We start from the raw sequence: 20,288 nt of genomic DNA, 5'->3' as shown, positions 1-20,288 counted from the left end.
TTTTTGTCTGCAGAAAACTAAAAAAACCCTGGTTTTTTTTTTTTTATGAACAAAGGCTGAAAATTTTTAGATGAAAATGAAAATACTATATTTTCTTCAAAAAATTTTTTTTAAAGAAAATTAATTTTTTGACTAATTCCAATCTGGACAAAAACACTAATGAACTTTGGGGCTGATGAACATCCGAACCCTACTGTACATCCACATTTTGCAAATGGGCAATATGTTTACCCGACACAAAAATCTGTATTAAGTTAGAATTAAGGGTTATCAAGTTTATTTTCTCGTGAAACATGAGCACTGTAAAGCAAGGAAAGCATATGGTAAAGCAACGTTCACACCCAGCACAACACACGTCCCCAGGCATTAGCCTATTGTGTGCACAATATTTAAGAATGCAAGAATGGCCATACAGTGTCAGACCAATGGTCCATCTACCCAGTATCCTATCAGGAGGCACAAACAACCCTGTTATGTCCCCTTTTCCTAGCCAAATACCTTATGCTGCGGACTGGAAAGGTATACTATTCAGGGATTCCCCTTATTTTTCTCCATGGCCACTGAAGGTAGGCCAAGAAATGTGCTCAATCTTCAGCAACGGGGATTTAGGTTAGCTATCCGGAAAGCCATTCTAACGATAAGAGTAGTTAAGCCCTGTAATAAGAGCCCAAAGGGTGTGGAATTCCCACCATTGGAGGATTTTAAGAATAAGTTGGACAAACACCTGGCAGGGATGATCTAGGTTTACTTGGTCCTGCCTCAGGGCAGGGGGCTGGACTTGATGACCCCAGAGCTGTGCAAAGCATCCAGAGTATGAGCTAGAATCTGGCCAGTTTTAAGCAGGATAAAAGACTCCACAAGGTGCTTAGTACTGGAGAATCAGGCCTATTGACTTGACTGGAGTTTCTTTAGATTCAGACAAAGTAAGTGCGATCAGAATCTAACCCTTGACATCTCCAGAGCACTCAGACCTTCGTACTAAAGGTGCTATGTAAGTGAGATGCATTTTGGCTGGGATTTTCAAAGGCACCTATGGGAATCAGGCACATAAATCACATTGAAATATAATAGGAAGTGGGCACCTACCTTCCTTAGGTTCCTTTGAAATTAATAATGGATTCTACACCTGAAAAGCATGGAGCCTAAAAGCTAACAGTACATATGGGAAAGCACTGGGATGCGTGGCTTGTGGGTTTAAAATAAAGTCCTGGACGCATCAGCCCCATGTTTGCTTGTTTAACAGGTCTAGGTCAACCCAGCCAAACCATTAGGTCAAATTCAAAAAATAAAAATAAAAAGCAGCACTCTCTTGTCCCGACGCTCACTGTGCACCGTAGAGCTCACCATGCGGGTCAGTGGAAGGATAGAGATCGGGGAAGAAGAGGGAAGATAGAAACCGAAGAGTAACAGAGCAGAAAGTCTAGCTCCTGCTATTTAGTTGTGTCTCCTTCACCAGCTGCTGCCACTGTCTGCCAGCGGGTGAAAAATACACAGCAAGCCCCTCTGCTTTTCCTTGGTGCTCACCACTCACGCTTTTGCACAGAAAGCGACATTCGTAAATGAATCAGCCTCTCTCTCTTTGCAGACGGGATTAAAGCACCAGCACCAGATCCTCACCTGCTGTAAATTGGCATAGCTTCTGTTGACTTGGCTGCATGACCCCTGGGGTTTTGGAATAGATTCCTGACTATTAAAACCCTTCATTGCAGAGACAGCGCGGTCCAGTGACCAGAACGCTGAACGGCGAGTCAAGGGACTAGCTCTGACTCTGCTACCAGCCTGTTGGGTGACTGTGGGCAAGTCACTCCCCCTCTCCGTGCCTCAGTTTCCAAATCCCTGTAAAATGGGGATAAAGATACTGACCTCCTTTGTAAAGCTGTTTGAGATCTACCGACGCAAAGCCTTATATAAGAGGTAGGCACCATCAGACATTGTCCTCCTTTGAATCCCCCCTTCAAATGCTCTTCCTCCGTGATGCTGACAAGAAACTCAATGGTTAGGCAGCTGGTGTGTTGGGACCATGGCCCATCATGTTGACCCACACAAGGTACGTCTTCACTCATACACCTTACAGCGGTGTGACACTGCAAGCCTGCCTAGCACAGATAGAAACAGTGTGGAAGGTGAAGCGCTGCCTAGGCGTGTAAAGACATACAAACCCTTAGGGTATGTAACCGACACTGCTCTTTACACACTCAAACAGTGCCTCCCCTGTCTCTCCGCTGCTATTTTTAGCAATGGAGGGTCCCGATACCTCCCTGTCACAGGGAAAGGTTCTGGCAGAGGGGAGACTGCGGGCGGGGAAAGTCTCCAGCAGCTCCACATACCCTACTTGTCACGGCCAGTGGTCTTTAGTATAGACATTGCTTCATTGTTTCCTTGTGATCCTCCATATGTTTGGATCCACTTGCTGTCTCAGATTGCAAACTGTTGCAGGCAAGGACTTTTTTTGGGGGGGGGGTCTGTACGGCGCCTAGCACAAGGGCGCCCTGTCCATGAGTGACACCCCAAGTGCTAAGGCCACACAAATAAACAGCCACTCCAGTGTTGGAAAAGAGCCTTCCCCATTTTTTGTAGCTTATTTCTGAGCCACTGTGATTTAAACTATGGACGACTGGTCAATGCTGATAAGGGATAAACTGGGGATTGTGGCCCTGCTACTCCATAGCCATCTTTGTGGCTCTAATTCCATGTCATGCCGGGAGGCTCCTTGGGCCCTAGTGCCACTGAAAGCAGCTCCTGGTTTTGCACTAGCTCCAATGGAGTTGTTAACTGGGAGGAGAACCAGACCCGTTGTGAGGGGTGCACCAGGTGGGATTGATTTGCTCTCCCCAGTGGCCCGCATGGGAACAAACACCTGCCGCAGGAATGGGATACAGGATGAAGCCTTTTCTCCAGCATGCACTGAAAAGCGGCGAAGCTCATTGACACGTATCTGCAGGGAAGGATTCACGTTGTCAGAGGAAGGTGTTTGCACTTCAGGGCACAACTCTGGTGGGGGGCAGCTGTTCATATAGGGGGAAATGGAGCTCCTTCCTCCACAGCTGTGCAGATCCCACTGGCGTGGTTACGCTAGGGGGGATGAAGTACCCTGCAGAGAGCAGCTGCTGTAGCCTGATTTAGGGTGTACTAATATTAATTTAACTGATCCATTTAATTTTTAATTTAATTAATAACACTAATAATAATAATAATTAATATTAATTAGCATGGGGTCTTCAGCTCAATAATCTGTTTGATCAGAAGATAAAAGTTCGTGTCCCAAATCAGGCTCCACAGAATTTACAAAGGCCCCTCGGGGGTGTGACCGGAAGCTCACACTGAGACAGATGTAGCCTTAAAGACTTCTTATTAAAATCAATGAAATAGTAAGTAAATGGTAAAATAGAGTTACTAAGTTTCAATTGCATTACTGCTATTCAAAAGACACATATGATAATATAGTATTGTATGCAACAAAGCTTTGGTTAACATACTCACACCCTTCCTTGATAACCTGGTGGTAAGAGACACAGGACCTGCCTTGCAGTTCAGATTTCTCAGTTCTTGAGTGAGGGATGCCGTGCTTAGAAAAATCTAATGCTAAGAGCTATCAAAACTAAATGAGGGTTTACTTGACGAACAAACTGAAAATCAAAACCTAATAAACTATGACTAAAAGCTTAGGGAAACCCAGCTCAGCCTAGTTCCCTTGAAACTTCAAGTTTAAGAACAGGAATTGCCTACCAATAGCATCAGTCATCATAGATAGAATAGAGAGAGAGAGAGAAATAGAAATAGAATGGAGTGAGAAAAATACTCTAGCGAGGTGGGTCACCTCCCTTATAGGGCACAAGTGCCGGAAATCCTTCCTCCTATGCCCAAATTTCATTCATCACCCACAAAATGTTAGGGTACGCTTACCCCATAGGCTAGTAAGTTTGTGCGTATTGATGACATGTACTTATGCACATAACTTTCCTTGTGGTGTACCTGTTATGTCTGTCGGTACAACCCTGAAATCCCCCTATGCCATTCTCCATTGGTCTAGATAAAAGGTCTTAGACATAGATGTGGGTATTTATCTATTAGGTAACAAGATATAAGTAAACTTTACTTTCTGGGTAAAAAGTCTTAATATAGATATGTTAACTTTGCCTTAGCTTAACATACAGGATATGGCCTGTAGGTCCCTTGGCTCTAATGCAAAACTTACTTGAATATAAATCAATAAACCTATTACAATAAACCAAATACTTAAACTCTAAGAAAAGATATATAGATATATATGCAAGCAAGCAGGTTAATCCTATAGGCTACACTGCCCCATTGCCAGAGATGAGAATATTTCCCTCCTTGCCCTGTGTGGAGATACCCAGTGCACAGCCCGTCACCCTCCAGATTTTGATAGAATCTCCCTCCCTTCCAAACCCAGACCCAAATTTGGCTACGAATTTTGCAGCCAGGCCCATATCCATTATGGGGGTTGGAGGAGAAAGATTGGAATCTTGTGACTTGACTTTTCTCCCAGCTAAATGACCACATTGTCCATTAGAGCCCAGAACCCTAAAGATGGTTGGTCATTCATCCAACAGCTAGGAAGGAAAAAGTTCTGAACTGTGTAAGTCGTTTCTGGGATCCAGACTGGGAGAATATTTTCCCTCTTTTCCTCACTGTGCACACTCTAGTCAGTGGAAAAAAAGCACTGGAATCAGCATGTTTGAAACTGGCCAGCTGTGCTCTGACCAGCTGACGCGCGAGGCCACAGCTGGGACGAGAGAAGAGGCAACTTTCCAGCTGCAAACAAAGCAGGCAGCACCTTAGGAAAATGCATCAGACTGGCCGCGATCCAATTCCCAGCTCCCCTGTTGCTTTTACGATGAGGACTGTCGGGGCCAGATGCTCAGCGGGTGTAAATCGGTGGTGCTCCTTGGACTTTAATGGAGCGACGCCAATTTAGACCAGCTGAGGACATGGTGCATTGTGTTTGTTGTCTTTCCCTTTGCTGTCTTACCGTTATCGTTAATCTAGAAATAGCACTTCATTATGAGAGACAGAGAGAGAGAGAGAGAGAGATCAACTAAAATTTGTCTAGTCCAGAAATAGTTTCCTGGAACGTAGGTTTCTTTTTTTTTTTCCCCTGCAGAGAGATAAAGTTGTTCATTGTTTGTCTTGGCTGCCTATAAAGTCAGGCTGCTGAGAGCAGCCTTTGATCACAGGGCTATAGGGAGGCTGACCTCTGACAGCCAATTCACTCCCTGCTCCTTCAGTCTTACCAGCCCAGTCTCAACTTCCCCTCTTTACAATGACGGTTTAAAAATAATAATAATAATAATTATGATAAAAAAAATCCAACAGCCCTGCCAGCAGTTTGGGGCTCCTGTTCGAACTGGCCTGTAAATGATTTCAGAATTCGGCCACTCGCTTCCTTGATGGTGGCTGCGATTGGAACAGGAGGAGGGACCGGAGCTTCAGAGCCAGATCCTGCTCTCGGCTGCACGAGGGTAAAGCCGGAGCAAACCCGTCGAAAGCGGTGGTGGGACACTGCCTTTCGGCTGGCGTCACTGAGAGCAGAATTGGGCTCTTTGTCAGGGGCAAATCTTGCCCTTGCCGTGATGTGTATGGAGGGCAGTTCTACTGCATGGGCAGAGGGGCTGGACGTGGGGAAGACATGCAGGAAGTGAGAGGCACAGGGTTTCATGATGCACAGTGGGGCAGGGCTTGAGATGGAAGGTGAGTGAGGGCTCGGGCTGTGCAACTGCCTAAGTGGATCGGCCAGACATTCCCCCATGAAAAAAGGGCTCAGACAGCACGACTGTGCAGCCACTCCATGGTTTCGATGGGATTCCTTCTTTCCTGGCCCAAACTGCATTTGGATAAGCCAGGTTTAAATCGGTTCAAGTTTGTCCACATAGGGGTTTACACCAGTAACTAAATTGGTTTAAAAAAACAAACCACCCCTTTAGTTACGTTGGTGCAACTCTGTGGTGTGTAGGCCATGTCTGTGCATCTAGCGCTGTTGGAAATAAAACATCTAATCTATTTGCCTGCCTGCCTGTTTAGTGCTCATCACAGTTGTATCTATTCTATTATCTGGAAAAAAATAGCAAATGGGGACGCTTTCAAAACCGCTATCTTGATACATGGTCTGACAACACAGTTTAAATCCCAGTTCCCATTGACGAAAGAAAGTCACAATTTACAATCTCAATAGACCCAACAGACAAAAGACGTCTAATTATTCCAATTTTACAGATGGAGAAACGGAGGCAAAGAGCGATTAAGTTATTAAGGTAGCGCCAGGCATGGACTATCCAGATGCGCTGAGCACCACAAGGCCATCCTTCCTCGGAGTCAGGGCCACAAAACCTAGAAACCCAAAGTGGAATTCCTGCTTTGGGCCAAATTAACAGATGTTAGAAAGCAATGGGAAGACTCGGTTATAACATCGGACAAACAACCTGAACTCTTGCCCCTGCCACACCATCCATAGGATGAGCAAAACCAGAGCAAACTGCCTTGGGCACCTCCCTCAGCACCGCAGACCCCTTTCTAGCATAGCAGCCACAAGGAATGCAACACAAAAGTGATCTAATGCTAACTGTAGGGGAAAGAATGTCCTGGGTGAATTCCGCTTGAGGTCAGAACCCTGCCACCCTTGCCCCACACCCTCACCCTCTCGGCTGTTGTTCAACACCCACTTTGAAGTCAAACTGTACATTTTTCTAAAAAAAGGTCGATGGTTTTGCAGGGTTGTGCGCGCTCGCTGTAGCACTCCCCCCCCCCCCCAAACCCGACAAAACAAACACTCTGGCCGGGGAGGGGGCGGGACGGGGACGGACATTTTGTGCAGGATTTCCACAAACATGTTTTTCTCGTTAGAGTCCTACCAGCATGTGAGACAGCACAGGGAAACTGTAAATAAGGCTACGCAAAGCTATCTCGGGGTTATGTTGACATGACAAACCACTCCAGCTCCCCTCTCCTGCTTGGCACGTTGTCAACAGAGACCCTGATGTACGAGTGCGTCTGTCTCTCAGGTTTCTTAGAGCCACGGTTGGCCTAGCAATCTGTGGGGCTCAGAAGCTCCGAGCTCCATCCTGCCACATTCCCAAAGCCAGAGGAGGAGGGCAAGGTCTGGCAGTGAGAACAGCCTTCTCCCCCACCCTCCAGCTCCAGATGCTGATTGGGCAAGCGAGTTGTAGAGCTCGCATGGGACCTAGGAAGGCTGCTGGTGTTTTAGGCTTCCTTGTAGCTCTATTGTTTTCATCAGACTGCAGTTATTAAGTAGTTGTACATTTCAGAAAGCCACATAGCATGGGTAAACTACTTGATGTGTGACTATCTGAAGAACGTTCAAAATGCTACAAAACCGGAGGAGTTTTGTTCTGTTCCAGAAAGAGGGTGGCCAGAATGAAAATGGTCCCTTGTTAGATTTTCACCACATTTCAAGCATAAGCACCGTAACAGTTGGCACATCTATCACCCTCCATCCTACGATTTTGAAGCATTAGTGAGCGGAGCCTCACAAAACCACCATGGGACAGATTTTACAAAAGAGGGAAACTGAGGCAAAGAAATAAAGGCTCAGATTGTCAAAGGTTATTTAGGTACCTAACCCCCTCCCCCCCATTTCAAATGGGAGTTGGGCACCTAAATAGCTTTGAGGATCTGGGTCACAGTAACTTTATCTAAATCAATAGGGCCAGATTCGGATATCCTTACTCAGACTGAGTCGTATCTTACTCCGAGGTAGTCGCACTGCTATTGATTTCAGTACTCATATAGTAAGATACTACTCAAGGCAAGGCGATCACAATTTGGCCCAGTGGTTCGTGGCTAAAACATGGAACAGAACTCAGCACTGTTGACTTTCTATCTTATGCTTTAACTACTAGACTGCATGGCTTCGAGTGTGCTTTCCCCACACATCCCATTCGTTAAGCTAGAAAGAACAGCAAAGGTTTATCCCCACCTCTCCCCGCAGGACTCTAAGGGACCTGTGTACCTAACTTCTTTTGGATCCCTTGAAAACCACAGCTGACAACTTTACCATTCCTCTTAGCCCAACAGAACGGCTCACTTGGAACACGTAGAGAGAAGGGGAGTCTGGTAATTTAGCATCAACACCCATTTCCCGTTCAAACATGGGTACAAGCAGGAAGCCAACAAGTTTGAGGATATTAGAAAGCCTGGCTCTGGGATTGCTTATTAGTGTCTTTGGAGGTCACGTCTGAAAAGTCCTTTCATGACATGCACATAGCAAGTCATTGGAATTCCTGAATCTCCCAGCTCAGATGACACCCCTGTGTCAAGTTTAGCAAACTCCTGCCAACATTTAGATGTAGGAAATCCAAGATCTGAAGTGGCCGTGCTTGTCTCCCTGTAGTATTAAGAATGACAGAGGAGGTACATCAGAAAAAGAGAAGTGTCCTTATTAAAGATAGGCACCAAGCCTAAACCTTGTATCTGGGCAGTTCTCAATTTTAGGAGGATTTGTAATCTGAATTTTGTGGCTTGGGTTTATTTCTATTCTTTGCTCTGCTCTGTTCATGTATTCCTTTCATCCAGCTCCATCTTGGCTTTTTCACATCAGGACTTCAACCATCCCACCGTAGATTTCTGGCAGGATAGCTGACATTGAAAGGAGGCTCAGAACTTACTCTGTAATATTTGTTTCTTAGCCAGTGAATACTGTAGTACTCTTGGAAGGCACAGTACCCATGAGCAACCCTTCAACCGTGAAGCAGTATGCGTCGCTTGGTGCTCATGAGGAACCATGTGCTTCAATAGTGACAAGTATCAGAGGGGTAGCCGTGTTAGTCAGGATCTGTAAAAGCAGCAAAGAGTCCTGTGGCACCTTATAGACTAACAGACGTATTGGAGCATGAGCTTTCGTGGGTGAATACATGCACACGCATCTGACGAAGTGGGTATTCACCCACTTTGCTGCTTCAATAGTGAAGCGGTTTGCACAGCTCAAACTGCTATCTCTCTGCCAACAGTCCAGCACTAGTAAAAGCCCTACAGTATCCTGGGACAATGGATACAGCACTGGACTGAATGTCAGGAGACCAGGTTCCTATTCCTGACTCTTCCATTGCTCTGCTGGGTGACCAATCTGTGCCTCAGTTTCCCCATCTGTAAAACAGGAATAATGGCACTCGCCTCCTTTGTAAATCACTTTGAGATCTACTGATGGAAAGTGCTACACAAGAGCTAGGGGGTATTATTATTATATTATTGCACTGACAAAACATTGAGCTTCCATGGGATTACTGTCACAACAGCTAGATGGAGCATTTTTCAGTTTTTAAAAATGCTCCATCAGCAGCTTTTTAAAATGTAAAACAAGGAGAAAAAGAGAAGGCTAAGAAAAATAACCAGATAGGATGGGGGAAAGAAAGGGAAAAAGCACAGACTGTGAAAACATTGCATGAAAATCTACAAGAAGGACCTGTTGTTTCAAACCTGAATGGAAAAATCCAGACAACTCTCCCATAGCATTCAGGGCATAGAAGTTAAGAATGAGGGAGAGAAGCGGAAATGGAAGATAAAGTCAGATTCAGACCTCCCAATTTCCTCTGCTTCTCAGAATTGGGCCACATCATAAACTGTATGCAAATGTGTTAACATTTTAATTCCGTTGCTAACCTGTATCAACATGTCAGTCTGTGCCGAAACTCATTTTATATGCATCCGACAAAGTGGGTATTCACCCACGAAAGCTCATGCTCCAAAACGTCTGTTAATCTATAAGGTGCCACAGGATTCTTAGTCTGGATCTGTAAAAGCAGCAAACACGGCTACCCCTCTGATACTCATTTTATATAGAAAGAGTTCAGCAAAACAGACAAAACATTATGACATGCAAAAAACTTCCTAACCATGACAAAGGAAAAACCACGGAAAGAGAATACATGTTCCCTGAAAGCTATGCAGTGTGGGCAGCTTAAAACAAAAGAAATGTATTACATTTGTTAAGAATTTGCATCATATCATATCAGGTCATGTCACATGCCTTTATATAGTATTGTATCGCATGGCACTGCACTCAGTGCACGGTGTTGTACTATATGGCATGCATTGTACCTTACTATCTAGTAACGTTGTATTGCAGTGTATAGTGTTGTATTGCAGTGTATTGTACTTTACTTTCAGTAATATTGGATTGCACTGGTGTGGAAAGAGTGTATGATCGTATTGCTGGAAATTACATGATGCATGTCGGCAGGGGCCAGATATGAGCATCTAGCCTTTCTTTTAGGTTTCCCGACTTAATATGTGTGGCTATGCAGTCTTGGCCCTGCATTAACATATGTCTCTTCACTGTTGCAAAAAGCTGCATTAGTGGAACATTATGTTTGCCCCGTGAAAAATCGCAAGAAGTCAGGAAATGCAACAATGAAGATTCCAGCAGCAATGTACACTCAGTCCCACTTCTATTCTTGGGGTTATTTCTATTTAAGGGCCTGATCCTAAGCCCATTAAAGGCAACTTTGCATTGACTTCAAATAGGCTTTGGACTAGGCTGTATGTGATTTGTCCCAGATCACACAGGAAGTCTGGCGTTGATCTGGGAAATTAATCCAGGTTCCCTAAATCCCATTCTAATGCCTTACCACCACCACCTTTCTTCTCCTGAGGCACAAGACCTCAGCAACTCCAGGATCATTAGTGTTTAGAGCCACGTTCTTGCACTGAAGCCCCTCACCACAGAATCATAGAATATCAAGGTTGGAAGGGACCTCAGGAGGTAGCTAGTCCAACCCCCTGCTCAAAGCAGGACCAATCCCCAGACAGATTTTTACCTCAGTTCCCTGAATGGCCCCCTCAAGGATTGAACTCACAACCCTGGATTTAGCAGGCCAATGCTCAAATCACTGAGCCATCCCTCCCCCACCATCATTCAGAGTGATCTAGATTGTTTGGTGAACTGGGCACAAGCAAACAATATATATTTGAATACAACTAAATAACTATACAAATCTGGGAACAAAGAATATAGGCCATATTACAGGACCAGGGACTCTATCCTGGGAAGACGTGACTCTGAAAAAAGTTACGGGTCATAGTGGATAATCAGCTGAGCATGAGTTCTGTGTGGCCAAAAGAATTATTGAGATCCTGGGATGCATAAACAGAAGAGTCTCAGGTAGGAGTAGAGAGGTTGTTTTAGTTCTATGTTTGGCTCTGGTGCAATCGCTGTTGGAATGCTGTGTCCAGTTCTGGTGCCCACAATCCAAGAAGGATGTTGACAAATTGGAAAGAGTTCAGAGAAGAGCCACAAGAATGATTAAAGTATAAGGAAACATGTCTTACAGTGATAGATTGAGCTCCTTGAGTCTATTTAGCTTAACAAAGAGAAAGTTAAGGGGTAACTTGACTACAATCTATAAGCAACTACATGGGGAACAAATATTTAGTTATGGGCTCTTCAGAGAAAGGTCTAACATGATCCAATGGCTGGAAGTTGGAGCTAGACAAATTCAGGTTGGAAATAAAGTGTACATTTTTAACTGAGAGCAGTTAACCATTGGAACACTTTATCAAGGGTCATGGTGGATTCTCCATCACTGACAACTTTTAGATCAAGACTGAATGTTTTTCTAACAGATCTGCTCTAGGAACTGGGGCAGTTCTCTGGCCTGTTTCATACAGGATGTCAGACTAGACGATCACAATGGTCCCTTCTGGCTTTAGAATCTTATCTGAGTGCCTGGTAATTGAGTTCCTTCTTGACACAACCCTTGGCCATGGCCGATCACACCTCTGTGAGTGTCTTTGGATGAGCCAGTCCAACTGAAGTGCCTCCATTACCAGATTAGTTTATTTTCCAAGGCTTCAAATGATCAAAGATATTTCAGGTGTAAAAGCAAGTCTCTGACTATATAAATCACTAGCAGTGGCCTTACAAGTTACATCTTCACTGAAGAGCTAATTTGGGTGATCGGCACCCAGGTCTAAGCACTAGGTTAGCCTCGCCTAGGTCTGACCAGTCAACTGCAAAGTCCCACCTGGTTTACAGTGTCCTCGCTGGTGCTGTGCTCCCATGCGTGTCACTAGGAACTGCTTTAGGATTCCTTCTTAAGGAATTGTGGGAGATTCTGTCTGTCCTTCCGAGCACACACGGGGCATTCTGGGAAGGCACTGGAGGACTATCCGCACTAGTATGATTTAGCCTGTGTCCTCACTACATTGTGTGTGGATCACCAGCCCAAGTGAAACTCTCACTAAGGTTTTAGCTGGCATGTCCTGCTAGCCTTGGCTGAAAGCACCACCACACTTGGGTGAGGGGTTGTGTGTGGACAGGAGAAGGGTTAAGGGCAACACCTGAGTAAGAGTTTAAAGTTAAATCTGCCATGAAGACAAGACCAACGTGTGAGAAAGGTTATAACTCATCAGCCCCACAAACCCACCGCCAGGCTGCTTGTGTCTATTGTAAAGGACTTCAGCACGAGAGTAATAAGGGCAAGGGGTCCAGTTTATACACAAGGCAGCAATCTTGTTATTGTCAGGGGGCTGAAATGGCCTGGGGTCAAGAATCACTAATTCATTACTAAGTGAAATGTAGCTTTTGGATCTCAGACCCTCTCATATCTATATCTACAACACACACATACACACAAAATCGGCAGAGGAGTAGAGATGGAGAGATCAGTCACAGAGGAGAAATATATGGAAGTGATTCACACAGCTCAGCTAGCAACACCATTAGGTGCCATCCCAGCAGGAGTTAAAACATAAAAGTAACTGGAGGAAGCATCTGGGCATCCCAACACACTGAGGAATATTTTAGTGTCCAGTACGCCTGGCATGAATACAGCTGACAGACTTGGGGGAGTAGAGATTTAAGGGAGATACTTAGGATTAAGTGCTTAAATACTGGTTTATTGTTGGAAATGCTATGAAGTACCCACTGAGTGCTCGAGGGTCCCTGTTGAGCCACAGAGCAGGTATAGTGACAGTTCAAAACGTCCCCGTAGCAGGCTGCTACTATGCATCAATCCAAAAAATGAAATAACCTAGTTCTAGGAGGTCAGAGCAAGACTTTAGCCTCAATGCCTAATCTCCCCTGGGACTTCCCATCATACTGCTCAGTATGAAGAATGTGCCTGAGACCATCAAACAGATGGTAAGAAAATTCAGTCATTAATATGAGGGCAGAGCTAAGAATCAGTGATTTAGAGGTGAAAGCGATGTATCCCATTACAGATCTTTGAAACATTCAGGCCCTCAGAAGTCTTGCTGGTCTGTTTGCCTGCAGGTGAGCTAGTCTGAAACACAGCTGGTCAAAAAAAGAGGGAAAGAGTCCCGACTTTAAAAATAATCCCCCAATTTCTTTAAAAATTTGAAATTGTCAAAATTAGAAGGATTTCCCTCAGTTCTGTAGATGTTCAAGGAAAGTGGGGGGACAACAGACAAAAATGTGCAATTATTTTCCTTTTTGCTTAATTTCAACATCTGAAAAATTTCAGCCAGCTTTATTAAAAAGTAATCCAAGTAGCTGCTCAGATGGTGTCTGCTATCTTGAGATGGAGTCTAGATTTAAACTAAAATCTAGAGCCCAACAATCAGGATCCCTATTGGGTCACTGGAATTTGTATTTTTCACAACATCATGTGTATTTATGGACATGCAAGCCTAATTACACTCCTGCAATGCAATAAAGACCCGAATAAGTCAACTCCGCTTTCGGTCGCAGCAGTCTCTGAACTAGACCTCCTCGAAACAACCACCCCTCGAGAGGCAAACCATTATCTAAGCAAGGAGAGAAAATGTGTATGCAAAGCCACAGAAAGAGAAAGAAGAAAAATGGAAAAGGGACAGAGAGGCCTAGATCCACAAACCACCCATTAGAAGTCAGGAGCCTAATCACATTTGTGCATCTGGGCCAGGACCACCAAAATCTGGATTAATTTAGGGGATCAAGAACAATTCAGAATCAACACAATTGGCAATAATCAGAATACATTAAACACCTTGAAAAAAAATCCTATTTTGGGGCCTCCTCATAAGCAATATTGCAATCATTGTAATCAGCCCTCCTGAAACTCTCTCCCCTCCTCTCCCCAGCTGTCTTATTTCTCAGTTAAGCGCTCAGTGGTATAGAGGAGCCGTGCAAAGCCATCAATTTCCATTTTGGAGCTCACCTATAATGAGCTCAGAGTAAACATCTATAGCAAAGCAGAATGGAAATTGCCAGTTGTTTTGAGGCATAATAAGATAGAAACTGTGGTTCTTCATATAGTGAGACCCTTACTTAAAAGGCAAATTCACCCAAGCATGAAAGCCCAGATCTCCAAAGATACTTAGGCACCTAATTCCCATTGAAATCAATGGGAGTTGGGCACCTAAATGTCTTTGAGGATCTGGGCCAAAGTGCCCTGCATACCACTTAAGCTCTGTGGAAAGGGGAGGCCCATATGAGGCCTGAGTTTGAGTTCATAGATTCCAAGGCCTGAAAGGACCATTGTGACCATCTAGTCTGACCTCTGTACAATCCAGGCTGTACAATCAGCTCTAATTCCTAGAGCAGATCTTTTAGAAAATTATCCAGTCTGGATTTCAAAATGGCCCATGATGGAGAATCCAGCACAACCCTTGGTAAATGGCTCCAATGGTTAATGACTCTCACTGTTAAAAATTTATACCTTATTTCCAATCTGAATTTGTTTAGCTTCAACTTCCGGCCATTCGATGGTGTTCTGCCTTTCTTTGCTAGGCTGACAAGTCCATCATCACATATTCCCCAAACGTAGTTGTCATCAGTGGAAAAAAACTCCTACAGTTTTCAATGGGTTCTGGATCAGGCCAACAGAGCGGACAGGTGCGGGATCTCCACACACCCTGTGTACCTGCACCATATGGGAATTTGGGGCTGGCTTTGAATAGGTTGCTGCAGATGGAGGATGTCTGGGACAGGGTGAAATAGCTGGGATGCAGTGAGTTCTGGGGTGGAATGTGGCAGCTATTTATTAGTGCACAGGACTGTGATAGGAATGTTTAAGAAGTGAAAAAGAAAACCAAATGCAGTTGGAAACTAGAGAGCAAAGAGAGATTAGGGTGCATTTGGCCACCCCACGTCAGAAGGTAATTCAAAATCGCTCTTTCTAAAGCAAGCAATGGCTCTGCAATTTTCTTTAGAAGGAATCAAAAGACTGATGCTGGAAGGCTACACTGAGAAAGGTATACTGACTGGGAACACGTATGACCCTACATTTTGGGACTCCTACATAATCCCACAGGATACTGGCAGCCCTCTGCCTGCATGCATAGTGCTGAACCTCTTCTGTCTTGCATGCTATTCAGGTCAATGTGACAGACTCTCAGAAAATGATGATTGAGACAGGTTGTTAAAGGCAATACTAGAGATGGCTCCAGCCAACTGCAACATACGGATCCCGAGCTGGTTAGATTTCAGACAGCGAAATTCAGGGGTGTTTGAATTCAAGGACTTGGTCCAGTCCATTATTAGGAGCTCTCATGTGACACTGGACCAGGGGCGGCTCTAGACATTTCGCCGCCCCAAGCATGGCATTATGCTGCGGGGGGCGCTCTGCCACTCGCCGGTCCCACGGCTCCGGTGGACCTCCCGCAGGCGTGCCTGTGGAGGGTCCGCTGGTCCTGCGGCTTCGCTGGAGTCGCGGGACCAGCGGACCCTCCGCAGGCACGCCTGCGGGAGGTCCACCGGAGCCGCGGGACCAGTGAACCCTCTGCAGGCATGCCGCCGAAGGCGCCCTGCCTGCTGCCCTCCCGGCAGAGTGCCCCCCGCAGCATGCCACCCCAAGCACGTGCTTGGCATGCTGGGGCCTGGAGCCGCCCCTGCACTGAACAACACAGCTGAGCCAGCATAGGATGGAGTAGTCATTTACTACTGATATGGGCCAGTAGCAGATTTCTTTCTTCCTACAGCAAATGGGGGAAGGGGAAAAAAACTTTCGGAGCTGCTTCTGCTTTGTGCTATCCTGTCCCTTACTCGGGTCCAGTGGGAAAAATCACAATCTAGCCCCTTAGGATTGAAAGGTGAAAACGAACACTTTAAATAGCACCTGGAACAAACTGGCAGACCGTATAGATCCGGGTGGATGGGTGTAATAATAGCTGATGATGGTGAATGGGTGTGATGTTCTGACAGTGTATATCATGTTTTGAAAAATAACAGTATACTTGTGCATCATTACTGTGCCAAGTGATGTGAAGGTATAAAGCCATATGAATGCAAAGTATTATTCATGAATTATATTAACAGTAGTATTAGAGGTGGGAGGAGAAGCGACATGCAAACATTTCCTTATGTATATTAGGTTGGGTAAGTTTTGCATCATTTAGTTTTATTACATTGTATTCCAGGCGGCTAGACATAGTCTGTGGGGTTTTAATATCAAATGGGAAGGTCTCTACCTGGCTGAGAAAGCCTAGGAATTCAGAGTGACCTGGAAGGAATTGCAAGAATGTTGATCTCTGATCAGATTAGAGAGAAGTGGCAGGGCTCCCAAGCGTCTTCTTATTCCAATGCCACTGCCTACAATGCCATGTTTTGTCTCCTATTCTCTGCTGTTTAAATGATTAAGGTTAGCACACTGGAAACCTTTTAGGCTTGTCTCCATCACTGCTTCGCTTGGACAGTGTGCGCACCTGTCAAAAGTGAGACACTGATAATCACATGCTGTCCCATCACATTCCTTCGCCTTCCATTGTCCCAGATCTTATCAAAACCTTGGCAGGGCTTCTTCCAAAAGGCAGAGACTGGCTGGGCACTTAGGTTTGTGAGAAACTCTATCAGGACGGACCAGATCTTCAACTGGTATAAATGAACGCAGCTTCATTGACTTTAATGGAACTATGACTGGTGCTGAGGGTCAGGCCCTGAGTGCTAACCCAGGCAAAAGCATGCACAGGCATTGCCATTATAGCCAATATTTGTCTGGTTCCAAAAGACTGTTTTAAGATGGATAGCCACCAATCCAATCCATACAGAACAGTGACCTTTATTTATGGTCTCTTTCATGCAAGCTAGACCCCAAAATGCGTCACAAAACTAAATACAGGTTACAAAGTTAAACGAGAAAATTAGAGGACAGATGTGTTCCCTGGCAAATCTTGAATTTGGCCCAATACAGGTGTGGGTGCAAAGGTGTGTTTTCAGTTTACAACTCAAAAGAGATGAAGAACTGGACTGCGGAAAGCAGCTCTGGTTCACACGGTAGAGGCTTCAGAAGAGGAGGCTCTTGCAGCAGACACTGGTTAGAGGGACTGGCACTTGTTTGTGTGTACGCCTCCACCCAGTTTTGGCACTCTCAGACCTTTCCTTTCGCCCTTCAGCTGGCAAGTCCTGCCTCTTTCCTTAGGGATAATGCACTACATTAGTGCTGGACTAAGGCCATCATTTAACAAGGCTCCATATTGAAGTCCAGAGTTCAATTTCTGAGCAGTTCCACTGAACTGTAGGGAAGTTTAAATAGATCTGGATTCCAGAGGTAAAAACCTGAGCTTGTCTCTAGAATGGAGTAAAAAAACCCTACTATTTGTCTCTAATCTCTGTATGCCCAATCACAGGATCCAAACACTCATCAGCAGTGGGGGAGTTCAGATTTGCATTTGATTTCAGAAGTATATAGCACTCCCATGCCTATTAATGATCTAATGCAGGACATTCGAGGACAGATTCATCCCTTGACTTGACTGGAAATAAAAATGTATCCCTTATTTCCCATCCGATTTACTTAACAGTGAGAGTAATTAACCACTGGAACAATTTACCAAGGGTAATGGTGGATTTTCCATCATTGGCGATTTTATATTAAGATCAGATCTCTTTCTAAGAGATCTGTTCCAGGGATCATTTTGGGGAAGTTCTCTGGTGTTATACGGACATCAGAGTAGATGATCACAACAGTCCTTTTGGCCTTGGAACCTATGGTGTTACCCCAAGATGTGCATGGCCCACTGAGACTAGCCATCAGAATCTTTTATACAGCACGTGTTTGGTGCTCTCTTCCTTCAGCTCCCCTCCAGTCTAGTTCTGTCCAGTGCACTGGGATAGCAACTTTTGGTGAGAAGCTTCTGAGCACTGACGTTCCTGCTGTTTCCATAGCAACAACTATAACCTGTGCGATCATGAATGAGCCCTGTTGTGTAACTTCTACCCCCTTCTTCCCCAAGTTACCGGTACCTGTTAATTTCGGCAAGGCTAGGCCTTCTACCCCAGCCTTTGACTACCTTCAAAGAGAAGCGTGCAGGAGAAGATTAACCCGGCTGCTGTTGGAAAACGTAATGGGCTAACCCCTCTGAATACCCTCTGAAAGCAGCCAGATAATTCTCAGGTTCATCTGCCAGACACCTGAGCCTCTCAGCCAGCTCCTCAGCTCCATCAATTTCAAATTCATTACAGAATATTCCCCTTCTCTCTTTTGGTACCTCTGTTTGCCATCACCCCAGCAGCAGCAGCAGCATCTGATCCATGACCTCAATAGAATCAGCCTCCTTCCTCCACCAGCAGCACACTCAGGCTAGCCGAGAAGAACACAGGACTGGAAGAGATCTCGTAGGTCCTCAAATCAGGTCGCCTGCTCTCACAGGCAGTCCCATTACATAGTCCTGTTCAATCCCTTCCTGATCCTGCTGACAAGAGAGCTTCCAAGAGGGATGAAATCATCAGCTACCTAGAGCAGTCAACAAAAGAGAAACGTACCAAACCCGGCTGCTTTGCACAAGGTGACAATGCAAATCGAATGGGGGCAATGAATGAGGCATTAAAGAAAGGGGAGGGAAATCCAAACCGATTGTAGGGGGGGAAAAAGGGATGTAACAAGGCTCTCTCTTATGCAACTCCTCATGATCCACCAGTCAATGCTCCTGAGCAGGAACAAAAGGGCCATTCAGGACAAATCTGGATGTTATCCCAGGGCCTTGAGGACACTACTAAGGGGAAAGATTTGACAGGTGAAACGACCTTAATACCATTAGCCTCCTCCTTCCACCAACATAAAAAAGGTACATTTTTAATTAGGTCTTTTTCTGTAATGCAATACTGCAGAACAGTGTTCTTTTGCTCACACTTCCATTGCAAATGGAATGTGTCCGATTTCCTCCCTGCCCATCACTCACACACACACACACACACACACACACGATTGATAGATAGATAGATGTATATAGATATTGCAATTGATTCTTCTGCTGCTGAGTGCATTTTTTTGTTAGAGGAGAGGCTGAAAGGAACCCCAGTAATAGAATGATTTGGCCTGCAAGTCAAATCTCCCTTGATGAACAATCAGACACAAATGTCAATAACAATTAGATTGTCTGGGGGCTCCAGTCACTTAGGACTCCAGTTTGCTGTCTGCAACGCTCAAACTGAAGCCCTCAGTCCTGTGATCGCCAAATCAGGTTTGGCATCGGGAATGAAAAGCCATCAACAATAATATTATTAAGAGGCTGATGGCAGAATAAGAGCAAGAGGCAGAACAGCCTGCGTGCGCACACACCAGAGGAGAGAAAGACAGGGCTGTTGCAAAAATTCATCAAGATATGAAATGAGTGCCTCCTAAGGAATTATACACACTCCCTCATATGCCCTTCCCAAGCAATCTGAGGCCACGTTTAGTTCCGCTGGGCTTTGTAAGTTTCCACCTCCCACTGAGCAAACAAACTAGAGGAAGGAAAACCCTTACATGGGAGTTATGTTTTTTCCTTTTCCTAAATTGTAAATATACAGCGGAGGAAGGAATGCCCAATCTAATTAAGGCCAGTTGAGAAGCATGGAGACAGGACCCTCCCAATGGGAATGCTGTAGGTTAAAGAGGTTAAAAAGAGGAATGTTCCACCGAATGAGGGAACTTTAACATTATGGGCACACTTCCCCAGCCAGTGTGCGAGGCAAACTAGCCTGCGGGATTAGAGAGACATAGTGGAGGAGGACTCTGGATGAACGGAAGAGAAGTTTGGAAGCATGCAGGTACCTTGGTAGGTACCTTAGTCCCTTTGTAAAACAGAGGGGATTGGGGTAAGAGATAAGGAGACAACCCTCGCTGTCTGAGCAAGAGAGAACTCTGGGAGCACAGTGGAAGAGAGACCACCCAGACCCAGCATTTGCATACGTGTCTGATGGGGCAGGTGGGACTCAGAGAAACACAGGGGAGTGGGGGAGGCTAGAAGTATGGGTTCAAACCTTCTCCACTGTGGGACAAGAGAAGAGAACTCTGTCTTCTTCTGTGTAAGAAGACAGCCATCTGTACACACCTGGAATTGCCTGACCTCACACAGCCTCTCATTTAATGTAATTAGCTTCCATTAATGCAATTATT

The 20,288-nt window shown here is 45.1% G+C and overlaps 1 long non-coding RNA gene across 1 annotated transcript in view; it reads right to left on the bottom strand.

Annotated features, from left to right (window-relative positions):
* Positions 1 to 20,288, bottom strand: part of LOC123351276 — a 58,099-nt gene that overhangs the window by 14,727 nt on the left and 23,084 nt on the right. The gene's annotated exons all lie outside the window — the stretch shown is intronic.

The sequence above is a fragment of the Mauremys mutica genome, chromosome 16 (assembly GCF_020497125.1).
Source record: "Mauremys mutica isolate MM-2020 ecotype Southern chromosome 16, ASM2049712v1, whole genome shotgun sequence".
NCBI classification, from domain to species: domain Eukaryota; kingdom Metazoa; phylum Chordata; order Testudines; family Geoemydidae; genus Mauremys; species Mauremys mutica.
Note: the sequence above shows the minus strand (reverse complement) of the source record. Positions and strands in the feature narration are given on the sequence as shown.